The sequence below is a fragment of the Panulirus ornatus genome, chromosome 53 (genome assembly GCF_036320965.1).
Source record: "Panulirus ornatus isolate Po-2019 chromosome 53, ASM3632096v1, whole genome shotgun sequence".
Taxonomy (NCBI): Eukaryota; Metazoa; Arthropoda; class Malacostraca; order Decapoda; family Palinuridae; genus Panulirus; species Panulirus ornatus.
The window spans coordinates 7,442,156-7,462,441 of record NC_092276.1 but is presented as its reverse complement, the minus strand read 5'-3'; the positions used below and the strand labels follow the sequence as shown (position 1 = coordinate 7,462,441).

Genomic DNA, 20,286 nt, shown 5'->3' with positions numbered 1-20,286 from the left:
CTGATCACAGGAGTTTTTGGAAAAAAGTGGGGAAGACTGGGAAAAGTGAAGCTCTCATTTACTCACCCTTTGTGGTCGATCCTCAGATCATCAAAGCCTTCTGCTTGTTAAATGGGTTCGATTTCAGCACATAAGTGATAGCCACCAGGTTGATGTCAGTGACCCATTTGCTCCTAGCTGTTCACAGTTAACAGTTCAAAGATTGCAGTGCCAACTCAAGGCAGTCACAAGAGGCATAGACAAAAGTTTCTTGAATAAGTAGGTCAGGTATGGAAAGAAAGACAGGAAGAATTGCTTGTGGGACACCACTATGGAAACAAAAGCCCTTCTATCCTTGAAAACCAACACTTCTCTCCTTTACTGCCTGTCCTGTGAGCAATGACAGCATAACCACATGGAGGAGAGTAAGAGAAAAAGCTTTCACATCAGACTAAAAACAAAGTAAATAATTAGAGGCATGCTAGAATACATTTCTCTAGGAAAAGGAATTCTCAGGGCCACACTGGGTAAATCCATTATGCTGATATATTTTTCTTTCTTCTTTCATACTTGTCTGCTATTTCCTAAATTAGTGAGGTTGTGCCAAGAACATACAAAGAAAGGCTACATTTGCTCACACACATTCATTCGCTCTCTTGTGCAAAGCATCCAAACCATAATCCCCTTTCCACAACTTGGCCCCACAGACCTTTCCATGGCTTCCCCAAGACACTTCACATGCCCTGGTACAGTCCACTGACAGCACACAAACCCCTGTATACCCCAATGTTCCAATTTAGTCTTTCCTGTGCATGCCTTTCACTCTCCTACATCTTCTGGGCCCAATCACCCAAACATTTTTCACTCCATCTACCACCTCCAATTTGGTCTTCCCCTTCTTGATCCCTTCATTTGACACAATTATCCTTTGTCAACCTTTCCTCATTCATTCTCTCCATATACCCAAACTATTTCAGCACACTTTCTTCAGCTTTCTCAATTACCCTCTCTTTATTAACATACCTCTCTCTTACCCTTTTATAACTCACTTGATCAAACCACCACACACTACATATTGCTCTCAAACATATCTAAAACATCCACCCTCCTCCCAACCCCAACCACATTTGCTTATCTATAGACCATGCCTTACATCTGTATAATATTGTTGGGATTAGTTTAACCTCAAACATACCCATTCTTACCCTCTGATATGAGGAACTCTCCACACATACTTCAGTGTTCCAAGAACCTTCACCCCCTTACCCACCCTATGATTCACTTCCACTTCCATGGTTACATTCACTAATATATCCACTCCCAAGTATCTAAAACACTTCACTTCCCCCAGTATTTCTCTATTCAAACTCGCACACCAATCAACCTGTCTCTCAACTCTGCTAAACCTAATAACCTAGCTTAGACTCATATTTTCTCTCAATTTCCTCCAATCACACAATTCCCAACTCAGTCCTCAACTTCTGCAGTTTCTCAATCAACTCTGCCATCAGTGGCTTATCATAAGCAAACAAGACTCACTTTCCAGGTCTACTCATCCCAATCAGACTGCATATTAACTCCACTCTCCAAGACTCTTACATTTACCTCCCTCAACACTCCATCAATAAACAAATTAAACTACCATGGTGACATCAGACACCTATGCTGCAGACCAACCTTCACCTGGAAACACTAACTCCCCTTTTAGTCGCCTTCCACGACATGAAGGGAATACATGGGAAGTATTCTTTCTACCCTATCCCCTGGGATAATATATTCAATATCTATTCATTCATTATGCTTGATCGCAACTTCCCACATGAGCGAGGTAGTGCAAGAAAACAGACAAAGAAAGACCCATCCATTCATACACATATTCACCTATACACACACATATACACATATAAATATATATACATACACATACAATGTGTGGACAATGTGTGGTGTGAGGTGGTTTGATCGAGTAAGTAACGTAAGGGTAAGAGAGATGTGTGGAAATAAAAAGAGCGTGGTTGAGAGAGCAGAAGAGGGTGTTTTGAAATGGTTTGGGCACATGGAGAGAATGAGTGAGGAGAGATTGACCAAGAGGATATATGTGTCGGAGGTGGAGGGAACGAGGAGAAGAGGGAGACCAAATTGGAGGTGGAAAGATGGAGTGAAAAAGATTTTGTGTGATCGGGGCCTGAACATGCAGGAGGGTGAAAGGAGGGCAAGAAATAGAGTGAATTGGAGTCATGTGGTATACAAGGGTTGACGTGCTGTCAGTGGATTGAAGCAAGGCATGTGAAGCGTCTGGGGTAAACCATGGAAAGCTGTGTAGGTATGTATATTTGCGTGTGTGGACGTGTGTATGTACATGTGTATGGGGGGGGGGGGTTGGGCCATTTCTTTCGTCTGTTTCCTTGCGCTACCTCGCAAACGCGGGAGACAGCGACAAAGTATAAAAAAAAAAAAAAAAAAAAAAAAAAAAAAACATACAAAGCCATATACAAGGCAAGGCAGCAGGTTTGGATGGTATTGCAGTGGAATTTATTAAAAAAGGGGGTGACTGTATTGTTGACTGGTTGGTAAGGTTATTCAATGTATGTATGACTCATGGTGAGGTGCCTGAGGATTGGCGGAATGCGTGCATAGTGCCATTGTACAAAGGCAAAGGGGATAAGAGTGAGTGCTCAAATTACAGAGGTATAAATTTGTTGAGTATTCCTGGTAAATTATATGGGAGGGTATTGATTGAGAGGGTGAAGGCATGTACAGAGCATCAGATTGGGGAAGAGCAGTGTGGTTTCAGAAGTGGTAGAGGATGTGTGGATCAGGTGTTTGCTTTGAAGAATGTATGTGAGAAATACTTAGAAAAGCAAATGGATTTGTATGTAGCATTTATGGATCTGGAGAAGGCATATGATAGAGTTGATAGAGATGCTCTGTGGAAGGTATTAAGAATATATGGTGTGGGAGGAAAGTTGTTAGAAGCAGTGAAAAGTTTTTATCGAGGATGTAAGGCATGTGTACGTGTAGGAAGAGAGGAAAGTGATTGGTTCTCAGTGAATGTAGGTTTGCGGCAGGGGTGTGTGATGTCTCCATGGTTGTTTAATTTGTTTATGGATGGTGTTGTTAGGGAGGTAAATGCAAGAGTTTTGGAAAGAGGGGCAAGTATGAAGTCTGTTGGGGATGAGAGAGCTTGGGAAGCGAGTCAGTTGTTGTTCACTGATGATACAGCACTGGTGGCTGATTCATGTGAGAAACTGCAGAAGCTGGTGACTGAGTTTGGAAAAGTGTGTGGAAGAAGAAAGTTAAGAGTAAATGTGAATAAGAGCAAGGTTATTAGGTACAGTAGGGTTGAGGGTCAAGTCAATTGGGAGGTGAGTTTGAATGGAGAAAAACTGGAGGAAGTGAAGTGTTTTAGATATCTGGGAGTGGATCTGGCAGCGGATGGAACCATGGAAGCGGAGGTGGATCATAGGGTGGGGGAGGGGGCGAAAATCCTGGGGGCCTTGAAGAATGTGTGGAAGTCAAGAACATTATCTCGGAAAGCAAAAATGGGTATGTTTGAAGGAATAGTGGTTCCAACAATGTTGTATGGTTGCGAGGCATGGGCTATGGATAGAGTTGTGCGCAGGAGGATGGATGTGCTGGAAATGAGATGTTTGAGGACAATGTGTGGTGTGAGGTGGTTTGATCGAGTGAGCAACGTAAGGGTAAGAGAGATGTGTGGAAATAAAAAGAGCGTGGTTGAGAGAGCAGAAGAGGGTGTTTTGAAGTGGTTTGGGCATATGGAGAGGATGAGTGAGGAAAGATTGACCAAGAGGATATATGTGTCGGAGGTGGAGGGAACAAGGAGAAGAGGGAGACCAAATTGGAGGTGGAAAGATGGAGTGAAAAAGATTTTTTGTGTGATCGGGGCCTGAACATGCAGGAGGGTGAAAGGAGGGCAAGGAATAGAGTGAATTGGAGCGATGTGGTATACCGGGGTTGACGTGCTGTCAGTGGATTGAATCAAGGCATGTGAAGTGTCTGGGGTAAACCATGGAAAGCTGTGTAGGTATGTATATTTGCGTGTGTGGGCGTATGTATATACATGTGTATGGGGGGGGTTGGGCCATTTCTTTCGTCTGTTTCCTTGCGCTACCTCGCAAACGCGGGAGACAGCAACAAAGTATAATAAAAAAAAATACATATATTATTTATTTATCATGCATTGTCGCTGCCTCCCGCGTTAGCGAGGTAGCGCAAGGAAACAGATGAAAGAAATGGCCCAACCCACCCACATACACATGTATATACATCCATGTCCACACACGCAAACATACATATCTATACATCTCAACACATACATATATATACACACAAAGTCATACACATATATACTTTTCTTTCTTTCAATTTATTTGCCATTTCCCGCAGTAGCAAGGCAGCGTTAAGAACAGAGGACTGGGCCTCTGAGGGAATATCCTCACCTGGCCCTCTTCTCTGTTCCTTCTTTTGGAAAAATAAAAAAAAAATAAAAAAAAAAAAATAGAGGGGGAGGATTTCCAGCCTCCCGCTCCCTCCCCTTTTAGTCGCCTTCTACGACACGCAGGGAATACGTGGGAAGTATTCTTTCTCCCCTATCCCCAGGGATAAAAATGAAATCATGAAAAGGTGATAAAGCAATATTTTTTTATCAAATTAATCACACATCAATGCATGACTATAACCAGTCTCATTTTTCAGCATTCTCATTTTTCAGCATTGAGATAATAAGCCACTTTTTATTTAATTTTTTACAGATTCAATTCACTTTCTACGGAGGAAAAAATTGAGCACCTCCAGTGTGAATGCCCACTGAAATCAAACGGGTAGAGATACCTACAATATGCCAGAAGGATATACAAGTTGACTAAGGGGTAGAAGCCGGGGGCTGGAAATCCTTCCCTCCTATATTGATATTGCTACTGATACATTTCCCAGGATAGTGAGTCTTTCATACTTCCAAACTTGCCTTCCCCTCCAGGATCAGTAAGTTCAACAAGTCATGTGAACATTATAACAAGGAAGAAGTTAAGAGAAAAACTTCATCAAGCAGTTAAGTATAGCAAGATCACCACCTTAATAGTTATCTTGGCACAGGACCAGGGTCCTTCTGCCCTCAGAGGCCCTTGACACCTAAAGTATCATTTGATAATCTCCTTCATGAGGTCTTTTAGAGATGCCAATAGTTAAGGGTAACTTTCCAAACTCATGGCCTCTGACATACAAGCTGAGAGGAGTTTTAGGATTCCAGGATAGTAAATGGTGCTCCCCTCAAAACCTCTGGTGATCAACATGATTCGTCAAATTTTCTGTTGAGGTAAGGAACAGTTCTTTTGTCTCCACATTACACTGTAACTACTTGCTCTTCTCTTGGTACTAAGGCTATCCTTTAACCCACTTGCTCTTCATTCATTAAAGGCTATCAAGGATGAACCACTGAGGTGTATATAGTTAAAGAGAAACTCCACTAATTGAAAGAAAATTGGGTCTTTGATAACCTTTATAAGCTGTGGTAGAAAGACTGAATGACACATAAATCCTGAAGCATATATCTCAGAATATACTTTATAAAGTCTGATAACTTGTATGTGTGAATACTAAAATCCAAAGCTTCAACACAGGCTACTAAACCAAGACTGATGAGGTCTATAAAACCAGATATTTGGTAAGGACAATTAAGAAAGTGAAAAGACTAATAAATCCAGTATGTGTCATCCACCTTGGGTTCTGAAAGTCACCTAATCTCACTATCCAACTGGTTTGGAAACAGTTTTTCTAGTGGATAACTGGGGTAGAAACAAATTAGTTAACTTGAATTTTCAATCAAAATAGTGAAACTATACAATGTTGAATCCCAGAAAAACACAGATTAGCAACCTAGCATTTCCCCTGTGGCAAATAAGACTCATCACAAGCAACAGCAGCAATAAAGGGAATCTTTGAGTGCCTTTCTTTCTAAAATCATTATCATGAAATGAATTTTTTTGAAGGGGAAGCAGCTTTTCCATTATGTCCTATATTACTTTGAGAAACAGAATCCCATTCTTAGGAATAGAGCTAAGCTGGGTGATGAGAAATCAGAGAATTACAGCTTCTTCAAGTTGACAAGTAAGAACATTTCTTCCTTCTACCAAAAGGCCACATTTCATAACCCACTGTGGAATGAAAGCTCATTCTGCTAGATGAAACTTTCCAAAACCATGCAGGAAGGTGACAGAACCTCTTTTTGAGAGAGCTTATAATATCAGAAAATTCTTGAAGAAAAATCCTCAAAAGATCCTAAAAAACAAGACAAAAAGGCTCACTTATCCCAAGCATCATATGGCCTGCAGTTTTGCTGGGACTTTGCATCTGTTTCACGTTAGAATCTCATCAAAAGGTGCTCTAATCAATGATGATACCTTTCTTGGGAACTAACCATTAAGCCATATTAATCCAAGTGTTCATTCAGCCAAGAGATAAAAAGAATGGACCTAAATACACCATATAATTTAAGCCAAGTCATATCCTAATTGGGAACAAAGAAGACTTTTAGATGATAAAACCTACCATGAAAAGTACAGTATATCAAACATAAATTACAACTGGCACATTTCTCAAGTAATCATGATTATTAGGAGGAAAGATTGACAAAGAGGATATATGTTTCAGAGGTGGAGGGAACAAGAAGTGGGAAACCGAATTGAAGATGGAAGGATGGAGTGAAAAAGATTTTGAGCAATTGGGGCCTGAACATACAGGAGTGTGAGAGGCATGCAAGGAATAGAGTGAATTGGAATGATGTGGTATATCAGGGTCAACATGCTGTCAATGGACTGAACCAGGGCACGTGAAATGTCTGGGGTAAACCATGGAAAGGTCTGTGGGGACTGGATGTGGAGAGTCTGCCTTCATTCATTCCCATCGCCACCCTACCACGCAAATAAAAACCCCCTCCCCCCTCATGTACGCGAGGTAGTGCTAGGAAAAGACAACAAAGGCCACATTCGTTCACATTCAGTCTCTAGCTGTCATGTAATAATGCATCAAAACCACAGCTCCCTCTCCATATCCAGGCCCCACAGAACTTTCTATGGTTTACTCCCGACGCTTCATATGCCCTGGTTCAATCCACTGACAGCACGTCGACCCCAGTATAAAACATCGTTCCAATTCACGCTATTCCTTGCACGCCTTTCACCCTCATGCATGTTGAGGCCCCGATCACTCAAAATCTTTTTCACTCCATCCTTCCACCTTCCACTTCTCCTCGTTCCCTCCACCTCTGACACATATATCCTCTTGGTCAATCTTTCCTCACTCATTCTCTCCATGTGACCAAACCATTTCAAAACACCCTCTTCTGCTCTCTCAACCACACTCCTTTTATTACCACACATCTCTCTTACCCTATTATTACTTACTTGATCAAACCATCTGACACCACATATTGTCCTCAAACATCTCATTTCCAACACATCCACCCTCCTCCGCACAACTCCATCCATAGCCCACACCTCGCAACCTTATAATATTGTTGGAACCACTATTCCTTCAAACATACCCATTTTTGCTTTCCAAGATAATGTTCTCAACTTCCACACATTCTTCAACGCTCCCAGAACTTTCGCCCCCTCCCCCACCCTATGATTCACTTCCACTTCCATGGTTCCATCAGCTGCCAAATCCACTCCTAGATATCTAAAACATTTTATTTCCTCCAGTTTTTCTCCATTCAAACTTACCTCCCAATTGACTTGTCCCTCAACCCTACTGTACCTAATAACCTTACTCTTATTCACATTTACTCTCAGCTTTCTTCTTTCACACACTTTACCAAACACAGTCACCAGCTTCTACAGTTTCTCACATGAATCAGCCAACAGCGCTGTATCATCAGCGAACAACAACTGACTCACTTTCCAAGCTCTCTCATCCACAACAGACTGCATACTTGCCCTCTTTCCAAAACTCTTGCATTCACCTCCCTAACAACCCCATCCATAAATAAATTAAACAACCATGGAGACATCACACACCCCTGCCGCAAACCTATATTCACTGAGAACCAATCACTTTCCTTTCTTCCTACACGTACACATGCCTTACATCCTTGATAAAAACTCTTCACTGCTTCTAACAACTTGCCTCCCACACCATATATTATTAATACCTTCCACAGAGCATCTCTGTCAACTCTTATCATATGCCTTCTCAAGATCAATAAATATTACATACAAATCCATTTGCTTTTCTAAGTATTTCTCACATACATTCTTCAAAGCAAACACCTGATCCACACATCCTCTACCACTTCTGAGACCACACTGCTCTTTCCCACTCTCATACTCTGTACATGCCTTCACCCTCTCAATCAATACCCTCCCACATAATTTCCCAGGAATACTCAACAAACTTATACCTCTGTAATTTGAGCACTCACTTTTATCTCGTTTGCCTTTGTACAATGGCACTATGCAAGCATTCCGCCAATCCTCAGGCACCTCACCATGAGACATACATTCATTAAATAACCTCAACAACCAGTCAACAACACAGTTACCCCCTTTTTTAATAAATTCTACTGTAATACCATCCAAACCTGCTGCCTTGCCGGCTTTCCTCTTCTGCAAAGCTTTTACTACCTCTTCTCAGTTTACCAAATCATTTTCCCTAACCCTCTCACTTTGCATACCACCTCAACCAAAACACCCTATATCTGCCACTCTATCATCAAACACATTCAACAAACCTTCAAAATACTCACTCGATCTCCTTCTCACATCACCACTACTTGTTATCACCTCCCCATTAGCCCTCTTCACTGAAGCTCCCATTTGTTCCCTTGTCTTATGCACTTTATTTACCTCCTTCCAAAACATCTTTATATTCTCTCTAAAATTTAATGATACTCTCTCACCCCAACTCTCATTTGCCCTCTTTTTCACCTCTTGCACCTTTCTATTGACCTCCTGCCTCTTTCTTTTATACACCTCCCAGTCACTGGCATTATTTCCCTGCAAAAATAGTTCAAATGCCTTATAGTATAAGTTGAAATGTATAGGTATGAATATGTGCACGTGTGGTCGCTTATGTGTGTATATATATATATATATATATTATATTTTATTTTTTTATTATTATACTTTGTCGCTGTCTACCACTTTTGCGAGGTAGCGCAAGGAAACAGACGAAAGAAATGGCCCAACCCCCGCCATACACATGTATATACATACGTCCACACACGCAAATATACATACCTACACAGCCTTCCACGGTTTACCACAGATACTTCACATGCCCTGCTTCAATCCACTGACAGCACGTCAACCCCGGTATACCACATCGCTCCAACTCACTCTATTCCTTGCCCTCCTTTCACCCTCCTGCATGTTCAGGCCCCGATCACACAAAATCTTTTTCACTCCATCTTTCCACCTCCAATTTGGTCTCCCTCTTCTCCTTGTTCCCTCCACCTCCGACACATATATCCTCTTGGTCAATCTTTCCTCACTCATCCTCTCCATGTGCCCAAACCACTTCAAAACACCCTCTTCTGCTCTCTCAACCACGCTCTTTTTATTTCCACACATCTCTCTTACCCTTACGTTACTCACTCGATCAAACCACCTCACACCACACATTGTCCTCAAACATCTCATTTCCAGCACATCCATCCTCCTGCGCACAACTCTATCCATAGCCCACGCCTCGCAACCATAAAACATTGTTGGAACCACTATTCCTTCAAACATACCCATTTTTGCTTTCCGAGATAATGTTCTCAACTTCCACACATTCTTCAAGGCCCCCAGGATTTTCGCCCCCTCCCCCACCCTATGATCCACTTCCGCTTCCATGGTTTCATCCGCTGCCAGATCCACTCCCAGATATCTAAAACACTTCACTTCCTCCAGTTTTTTTCCATTCAAACTCACCTCCCAATTGACTTGACCCTCAACCCTACTGTACCTAATAACCTTGCTCTTATTCACATTTACTCTTAACTTTCTTCTTCCACACACTTTTCCAAACTCAGTCACCAGCTTCTGCAGTTTCTCACATGAATCAGCCACCAGCGCTGTATCATCAGCGAACAACAACTGACTCACTTCCCAAGCTCTCTCATCCCCAACAGACTTCATACTTGCCCCTCTTTCCAAAACTCTTGCATTTACCTCCCTAACAACCCCATCCATAAACAAATTAAACAACCATGGAGACATCACACACCCCTGCCGCAAACCTACATTCACTGAGAACCAATCACTTTCCTCTCTTCCTACACGTACACATGCCTTACATCCTCGATAAAAACTTTTCACTGCTTCTAACAACTTTCCTCCCACACCATATATTCTTAATACCTTCCACAGAGCATCTCTATCAACTCTATCATATGCCTTCTCTAGATCCATAAATGCTACATACAAATCCATTTGCTTTTCTAAGTATTTCTCACATACATTCTTCAAAGCAAACACCTGATCCACACATCCTCTACCACTTCTGAAACCACACTGCTCTTCCCCAATCTGATGCTCTGTACATGCCTTCACCCTCTCAATCAATACCCTCCCATATAATTTACCAGGAATACTCAACAAACTTATACCTCTGTAATTTGAGCACTCACTCTTATCCCCTTTCTTTCAAACTATTCGCCATTTCCCACATTAGCGAGGTAGTGTTAAGAACAGAGGACTGGGCCTTTGAGGGAATACCCTCACCTGGCCCAATTCTCTGTTCCTTCTTTTGGGGGAAAAAAAAAAAAAAAAAAAAAAAAAAAAAAACGAGAGGGGAGGATTTCCAGCCCCCAGCTCCCTCCCCTTTTAGTCGCCTTCTACGACACGCAGGGAATACGTGGGAAGTATTCTTAATCCCCTATCCCCTATATATATATTTTTTTTTGCTTTGTCGCTGTCTCCCGCGTTTGCGAGGTAGCGCAAGGAAACAGACGAAAGAAATGGCCCAACCCACCCCCATACACATGTATATACATACGTCCACACACGCAAATATACATACCTACACAGCTTTCCATGGTTTACCCCAGACACTTAACATGCCTTGATTCAATCCACTGACAGCTAGTCAACCCCGGTATACCACATCGATCCAATTCACTCTATTCCTTGCCCGCCTTTCACCCTCCTGCATGTTCAGGCCCAGATCACACAAAATCTTTTTCACTCCACCTTTCCACCTTCAATTTGGTCTCCCACTTCTCCTCGTTCCCTCCACCTCCGACACATATATCCTCTTGGTTAATCTTTCCTCACTCATTCTCTCCATGTGCCCAAACCATTTCAAAACACCCTCTTCTGCTCTCTCAACCACGCTCTTTTTATTTCCACACATCTCTCTTACCCTTACGTTACCTACTCGATCAAATCACCTCACACCACACATTGTCCTCAAACATCTCATTTCCAGCACATCCATCCTCCTGCGCACAACTCTATCCATAGCCCACGCCTCGCAACCATACAACATTGTTGGAACCACTATTCCTTCAAACATACCCATTTTTGCTTTCCGAGATAATGTTCTCGACTTCCACACATTCTTCAAGGCTCACAGGATTTTCGCCCCCTCCCCCACCCTATGATTCACTTCCGCTTCCATGGTTCCATCCGCTGCCAGATCCACTCCCAGATATCTAAAACACTTTACTTCCTCCAGTTTTGCTCCATTCAAACTTACCTCCCAATTGACTTGACCCTCAACCCTACTGTACCTAATAACCTTGCTCTTATTCACATTTACTCTTAACTTTCTTCTTTCACACACTTTACCAAAATAAGTCACCAGCTTCTGCAGTTTCTCACATGACTCAGCCACCAGCGCTGTATCATCAGCGAACAACAACTGACTCACTTCCCAAGCTCTCTCATCCACAACAGACTTCATACTTGCCCCTCTTTCCAAAACTCTTGCATTCACCTCCCTAACAACCCCATCCATAAACAAATTAAACAACCATGGAGACATCACACACCCCTGCCGCAAACCTACATTCACTGAAAACCAATCACTTTCCTCTCTTCCTATAAGTACATATGCCTTACATCCTCGATAAAAACTTTTCACTGCTTCTAACAACTTGCCTCCCACACCATATATTCTTAATACCTTCCACAGAGAATCTCTATCAACTCTATCATATGCCTTCTCCAGATCCATAAATGCTACATATATATATATATATATATATATATATATATATATATATATATATATATATATATATATATAGCGGGGGGCCAGAAATCCTCCCCTCCTTGTATTAACTTTCTAAAATGGGAAACAGAAGAAGGAGTCACGCGGGGAGTGCTCATCCTCCTCGAAGGCTCAGAGTGGGGTGCCTAAATGTGTGTGGATGTAACCAAGATGTGAAAAAAGGAGAGATAGGTAGTATGTTTGAGGAAAGGAACCTGGATGTTTTGGCTCTGAGTGAAACGAAGCTCAAGGGTAAAGGGGAAGAGTGGTTTGGGAATGTCTGGGGAGTAAAGTCAGGGGTTAGTGAGAGGACAAGAGCAAGGGAAGGAGTAGCAATACTCCTGAAACAGGAGTTGTGGGAGTATGTGATAGAATGTAAGAAAGTAAATTCTCGATCAATATGGGTAAAACTGAAAGTTGATGGAGAGAGGTGGGTGATTATTGGTGCATATGCACCCGGGCATGAGAAGAAAGATCATGAGAGGCAAGTGTTTTGGGAGCAGCTGAATGAGTGTGTTAGTGGTTTTGATGCACGAGACCGGGTTATAGTGATGGGTGATTTGAATGCAAAGGTGAGTAATGTGGCAGTTGAGGGAATAATTGGTATACATGGGGTGTTCAGTGTTGTAAATGGAAATGGTGAAGAGCTTGTAGATTTATGTGCTGAAAAAGGACTGATGATTGGGAATACCTGGTTTAAAAAGCGAGATATACATAAGTATACTTATGTAAGTAGGAGAGATGGCCAGAGAGCGTTATTGGATTACGTGTTAATTGACAGGCGTGCGAAAGAGAGACTTTTGGATGTTAATGTGCTGAGAGGTGCAACTGGAGGGATGTCTGATCATTATCTTGTGGAGGCTAAGGTGAAGATTTGTATGGGTTTTCAGAAAAGAAGAGTGAATGTTGGGGTGAAGAGGGTGGTGAAAGTAAGTGAGCTTGGGAAGGAGACCTGTGTGAGGAAGTACCAGGAGAGACTGAGTACAGAATGGAAAAAGGTGAGAACAATGGAAGCAAGGGGAGTGGGGGAGGAATGGGATGTATTTAGGGAATCAGTGATGGATTGCGCAAAAGATGCTTGTGGCATGAGAAGAGTGGGAGGTGGGTTGATTAGAAAGGGTAGTGAGTGGTGGGATGAAGAAGTAAGAGTATTAGTGAAAGAGAAGAGAGAGGCATTTGGACGATTTTTGCAGGGAAAAAATGAAATTGAGTGGGAGATGTATAAAAGAAAGAGACAGGAGGTCAAGAGAAAGGTGCAAGAGGTGAGAAAAAGGGCAAATGAGAGTTGGGGTGAGAGAGTATCATTAAATTTTAGGGAGAATAAAAAGATGTTCTGGAAGGAGGTAAATAAAGTGCGTAAGACAAGGGAGCAAATGGGAACTTCAGTAAAGGGCGGAAATGTGGAGGTGATAACAAGTAGTGGTGATGTGAGAAGGAGATGGAGTGAGTATTTTGAAGGTTTGTTGAATGTGTTTGATGATAGAGTGGCAGATATAGGGTGTTTTGGTCGAGGTGGTGTGCAAAGTGAGAGGGTTAGGGAAAATGATTTGGTAAACACAGAAGAGGTAGTGAAAGCTTTGCGGAAGATGAAAGCCGGCAAGGCAGCAGGTTTGGATGGTATTGCAGTGGAATTTATTAAAAAAGGGGGTGACTGTATTGTTGACTGGTTGGTAAGGTTATTTAATGTATGTATGACTCATGGTGAGGTGCCTGAGGATTGGCGGAATGCGTGCATAGTGCCATTGTACAAAGGCAAAGGGGATAAGAGTGAGTGCTCAAATTACAGAGGTATAAGTATGTTGAGTATTCCTGGTAAATTATATGGGAGGGTATTGACTGAGAGGGTGAAGGCATGTACAGAGCATCAGATTGGGGAAGAGCAGTGTGGTTTCAGAAGTAGTAGAGGATGTGTGGATCAGGTGTTTGCTTTGAAGAATGTATGTGAGAAATACTTAGAAAAGCAAATGGATTTGTATGTAGCATTTATGGATCTGGAGAAGGCATATGATAGAGTTGATAGAGATGCTCTGTGGAAGGTATTAAGAATATATGGTGTGGGAGGAAAGTTGTTAGAAGCAGTGAAAAGTTTTTATCGAGGATGTAAGGCATGTGTACGTGTAGGAAGAGAGGAAAGTGATTGGTTCTCAGTGAATGTAGGTTTGCGGCAGGGGTGTGTGATGTCTCCATGGTTGTTTAATTTCTTTATGGATGGGGTTGTTAGGGAGGTAAATGCAAGAGTTTTGGAAAGAGGGGCAAGTATGAAGTCTGTTGGGGATGAGAGAGCTTGGGAAGTGAGTCAGTTGTTGTTCGCTGATGATACAGCGCTGGTGGCTGATTCATGTGAGAAACTGCAGAAGCTGGTGACTGAGTTTGGTAAAGTGTGTGGAAGAAGAAAGTTAAGAGTAAATGTGAATAAGAGCAAGGTTATTAGGTACAGTAGGGTTGAGGGTCAAGTCAATTGGGAGGTGAGTCTGAATGGAGAAAAACTGGAGGAAGTGAAGTGTTTTAGATATCTGGGAGTGGATCTGGCAGCGGATGGAACCATGGAAGCGGAAGTGGATCATAGGGTGGGGGAGGGGGCGAAAATTCTGGGGGCCTTGAAGAATGTGTGGAAGTTGAGAACATTATCTCGGAAAGCAAAAATGGGTATGTTTGAAGGAATAGTGGTTCCAACAATGTTGTATGGTTGAGAGGCATGGGCTATGGATAGAGTGGGTGCGCAGGAGGATGGATGTGCTGGAAATGAGATGTTTGAGGACAATGTGTGGTGTGAGGTGGTTTGATCGAGTGAGTAACGTAAGGGTAAGAGAGATGTGTCGAAATAAAAAGAGCGTGGTTGAGAGAGCAGAAGAGGGTGTTTTGAAGTGGTTTGGGCACATGGAGAGAATGAGTGAGGAAAGATTGACCAAGAGGATATATGTGTCGGAGGTGGAGGGAACGAGGAGAAGAGGGAGACCAAATTGGAGGTGGAAAGATGGAGTGAAAAAGATTTTGTGTGATCGGGGCCTGAACATGCAGGAGGGTGAAAGGAGGGCAAGGAATAGAGTGAATTGGAGCGATGTGGTATACCGGGGTTGACGTGCTGTCAGTGGATTGAATCAAGGCATGTGAAGCGTCTGGGGTAAACCATGGAAAGCTGTGTAGGTATGTATATTTGCGTGTGTTGACGTATGTATATACATGTGTATGGGGGGGGGGGGTTGGGCCATTTCTTTCGTCTGTTTCCTTGCGCTACCTCGCAAACGCGGGAGACAGCGACAAAGTATAATAAAAATATATAATATATATATATATATATATTTTTTTTTATTATACTTTGTCGCTGTCTCCCGCGTTTGCGAGGTAGCGCAAAGAAACAGACGAAAGAAATGGCCCAACCCCCCCCATACACATGTATATACATACGTCCACACACGCAAATATACATACCTACACAGCTTTCCATGGCTTACCCCAGACGCTTCACATGCCTTGATTCAATCCACTGACAGCACGTCGACCCCGGTATACCACATCGCTCCAATTCACTCTATTCCTTGCCCTCCTTTCACCCTCCTGCATGTTCAGGCCCCGATCACACAAAATCTTTTTCACTCCATCTTTCCACCTCCAATTTGGTCTCCCTCTTCTCCTTGTTCCCTCCACCTCCGACACATATATCCTCTTGGTCAATCTTTCCTCACTCATTCTCTCCATGTGCCCAAACCACTTCAAAACACCCTCTTCTGCTCTCTCAACCATGCTCTTTTTATTTCCACACATCTCTCTTACCCTTACGTTACTCACTCGATCAAACCACCTCACACCACACATTGTCCTCAAACATCTCATTTCCAGCACATCCATCCTCCTGCGTACAACTCTAACCATAGCCCACGCCTCGCAACCATACAACATTGTTGGAACCACTATTCCTTCATACATACCCATTTTTGCTTTCCGAGATAATGTTCTCGACTTCCACACATTCTTCAAGGCCCCCAGAATTTTCGCCCCCTCCCCCACCCTATGATCCACTTCCGCTTCCATGGTTCCATCCGCTGCCAGATCCACTCCCAGATATCTAAAACACTTCACTTCCTCCAGTTTTTCTCCATTCAAACTCACCTCCCAATTGACTTGACCCTCAACCCTACTGTACCTAATAACCTTGCTCTTATTCACATTTACTCTTAACTTTCTTCTTCCACACACTTTACCAAACTCAGTCACCAGCTTCTGCAGTTTCTCACATGAATCAGCCACCAGCGCTGTATCATCAGCGAACAACAACTGACTCACTTCCCAAGCTCTCTCATCCCCAACAGACTTCATACTTGCCCCTCTTTCCAAAACTCTTGCATTTACCTCCCTAACAACCCCATCCATAAACAAATTAAACAACCATGGAGACATCACACACCCCTGCCGCAAACCTACATTCACTGAGAACCAATCACTTTCCTCTCTTCCTACACGTACACATGCCTTACATCCTCGATAAAAACTTTTCACTGCTTCTAACAAATTTCCTCCCACACCATATATTCTTAATACCTTCCACAGAGCATCTCTATCAACTCTATCATATGCCTTCTCCAGATCCATAAATGCTACATACAAATCCATTTGCTTTTCTAAGTATTTCTCACATACATTCTTCAAAGCAAACACCTGATCCACACATCCTCTACCACTTCTGAAACCACACTGCTCTTCCCCAATCTGATGCTCTGTACATGCCTTCACCCTCTCAATCAATACCCTCCCATATAATTTACCAGGAATACTCAACAAACTTTTATTATTTATTATTATACTTTGTCGCTGTCTCCCGCGTTTGCGAGGTAGCGCAAGGAAACAGACGAAAGAAATGGCCCAACCCCCCCCCCATACACATGTATATACATACGTCCACACACGCAAATATACATACCTACACAGCTTTCCATGGTTCCAACAAACTTATACCTCTGTAATTTGAGGGTAGTGAGTGGTGGGATGAAGAAGTAAGAGTATTAGTGAAAGAGAAGAGAGAGGAATTTGGACGATTTTTGCAGGGAAAAAATGCAATTGAGTGGGAGATGTATAAAAGAAAGAGACAGGAGGTCAAGAGAAAGGTGCAAGAGGTGAAAAAAAGGGCAAATGAGAGTTGGGGTGAGAGAGTATCATTAAATTTTAGGGAGAATAAAAAGATATTCTGGAAGGAGGTAAATAAAGTGCGTAAGACAAGGGAGCAAATGGGAACTTCAGTGAAGGGCGCAAATGGGGAGGTGATAACAAGTAGTGGTGATGTGAGAAGGAGATGGAGTGAGTATTTTGAAGGTTTGTTGAATGTGTTTGATGATAGAGTGGCAGATATAGGGTGTTTTGGTCGAGGTGGTATGCAAAGTGAGAGGGTTAGGGAAAATGATTTGGTAAACAGAGAAGAGGTAGTGAAAGCTTTGCGGAAGATGAAAGCCGGCAAGGCAGCAGGTTTGGATGGTATTGCAGTGGAATTTATTAAAAAAGGGGGTGACTGTATTGTTGACTGGTTGGTAAGGTTATTTAATGTATGTATGACTCATGGTGAGGTGCATGAGGATTGGCGGAATGCGTGTATAGTGCCATTGTACAAAGGCAAAGGGGATAAGAGTGAGTGCTCAAATTACAGAGGTATAAGTTTATATATATATATATATATATATATATATATATATACATATATATTTTTTTTTTTTGCTTTGTCACTGTCTCGCGCGTTTGCGAGGTAGCACAAGGAAACAGACGAAAGAAATGGCCCAACCCACCCCCATACACATGTATATACATACGTCCACACACGCAAATATACATACCTACACAGCTTTCCATGGTTTACCCCAGACGCTTCACATGCCTTGATTCAATCCACTGACAGCATGTCAACCCCGGTATACCACATCGCTCCAATTCACTCTATTCCTTGCCCTCCTTTCACCCTCCTGCATGTTCAGGCCCCGATCACACAAAATCTTTTTCACTCCATCTTTCCACCTCCAATTTGGTCTCCCTCTTCTCCTCATTCTCTCCACCTCCAACACATATATCCTCTTGGTCAATCTTTCCTCACTCATTCTCTCCATGTGCCCAAACCATTTCAAAACACCCTCTTCTGCTCTCTCAACCACGCTCTTTTTATTTCCACACATCTCTCTTACCCTTACGTTACTTACTCGATCAAACCACCTCACACCACACATTGTCCTCAAACATCTCATTTCCAGCACATCCATCCTCCTGCGCACAACTCTATCCATAGCCCACGCCTCTCAACCATACAACATTGTTGGAACCACTATTCCTTCAAACATACCCATTTTTGCTTTCCGAGATAATGTTCTCGACTTCCACACATTCTTCAAGGCTCCCAGAATTTTCGCCCCCTACCCCACCCTATGATCCACTTCCGCTTCCATGGTTCCATCCGCTGCCAGATCCACTCCCAGATATCTAAAACACTTCACTTCCTCCAGTTTTTCTCCATTCAAACTCACCTCCCAATTGACTTGACCCTCAACCCTACTGTACCTAATAACCTTGCTCTTATTCACATTTACTCTTAACTTTCTTCTTTCACACACTTTACCAAACTCAGTCACCAGCTTCTGCAGTTTCTCACATGAATCAGCCACCAGCGCTGTATCATCAACGAACAACAAATGACTCACTTCCCAAGCTCTCTCATCCCCAACAGACTTCATACTTGCCCCTCTTTCCAAAACTCTTGCATTCACCTCCCTAACAACCCCATCCATAAACAAATTAAACAACCATGGAGACATCACACACCCCTGCCGCAAACCTACATTCACTGAGAACCAATCACTTTCCTCTCTCCTTACACGTACACATGCCTTACATCCTCGATAAAAACTTTTCACTGCTTCTAACAACTTGCCTCCCACACCATATATTCTTAATACCTTCCACAGAGCATCTCTATCATCTCTATCATAAGCCTTCTCCAGATCCATAAATGCTACATACAAATCCATTTGCTTTTCTAAGTATTTCTCACATACATTCTTCAAAGCAAACACCTGATCCACATATCCTCTACCACTTCTGAAACCACACTGCTCTTTCCCAATCTGATGCTCTGTACAGGCCTTCAGCCTCTCAATCAATACCCTCCCATAGAATTTACCAGGAATACTCAACAAACTTATACCTCTGTAATTTGAGCACTCACTCTTATCCCCTTTGCCTTTGTACAATGGCACTATGCACGCATTCCGCCAATCCTCAGGCACCTCACCATGAGTCATACATACATTAAATAACCTTACCAACCAGTCAACAATACAGTCACCCCCTTTTTTAATAAATTCCACTGCAATACCATCCAAACCTGCTGCCTTGCCGGCTTTCATCTTCCGCAAAGCTTTTACTACCTCTTCTCTCTTTACCAAATCATTTTCCCTAACCCTCTCACTATGCACACCACCTCGACCAAAACACCCTATATCTGCCACTCTATCATCAAACACATTCAACAAACCTTCAAAATACTCACTCCATCTCCTTCTCACATCACCACTACTTGTTATCACCTCCCCATTTGCACCCTTCACTGAAGTTCCCATTTCCTCCCTTGTCTTACGCACTTTATTTACCTCCTTCCAGAACATCTTTTTATTCTCCCAAAAATTTAATGATACTCTCTCACCCCAACTCTCATTTGCCCATTTTTTTTTACCTCTTGCAACTTTCTCTTGACCTCCTGTCTTTCTTTTATACATCTCCCACTCAATTGCATTTTTTCCCTGCAAAAATCGTCCAAATTCCTCTCTCTTCTCTTTCACTAATACTCTTACTTCTTCTATATATATATATATATATATATATATATATATATATATATATATTTTTTTTTTTTTCATACTTTGTCGCTGTCTCCCGAGTTTGCGGGGGAGCGCAAGGAAACAGACGAAAGAAATGGCCCAACCCCCCCCCATACACATGTATATACACACGTCCACACACGCAAATATACATACCTACACAGCTTTCCATGGTTTACCCCAGACGCTTCACATGCCTTGATTCAATCCACTGACAGCACGTCAACCCCGGTATACCACATCGCTC

The 20,286-nt window shown here is 42.5% G+C and overlaps 1 protein-coding gene across 1 annotated transcript in view; it reads right to left on the bottom strand.

The window, feature by feature from the left end:
* The window catches only part of LOC139765211 (uncharacterized), a 180,538-nt gene that overhangs the window by 107,830 nt on the left and 52,422 nt on the right, over positions 1-20,286 (bottom strand). The window lies entirely within an intron of this gene.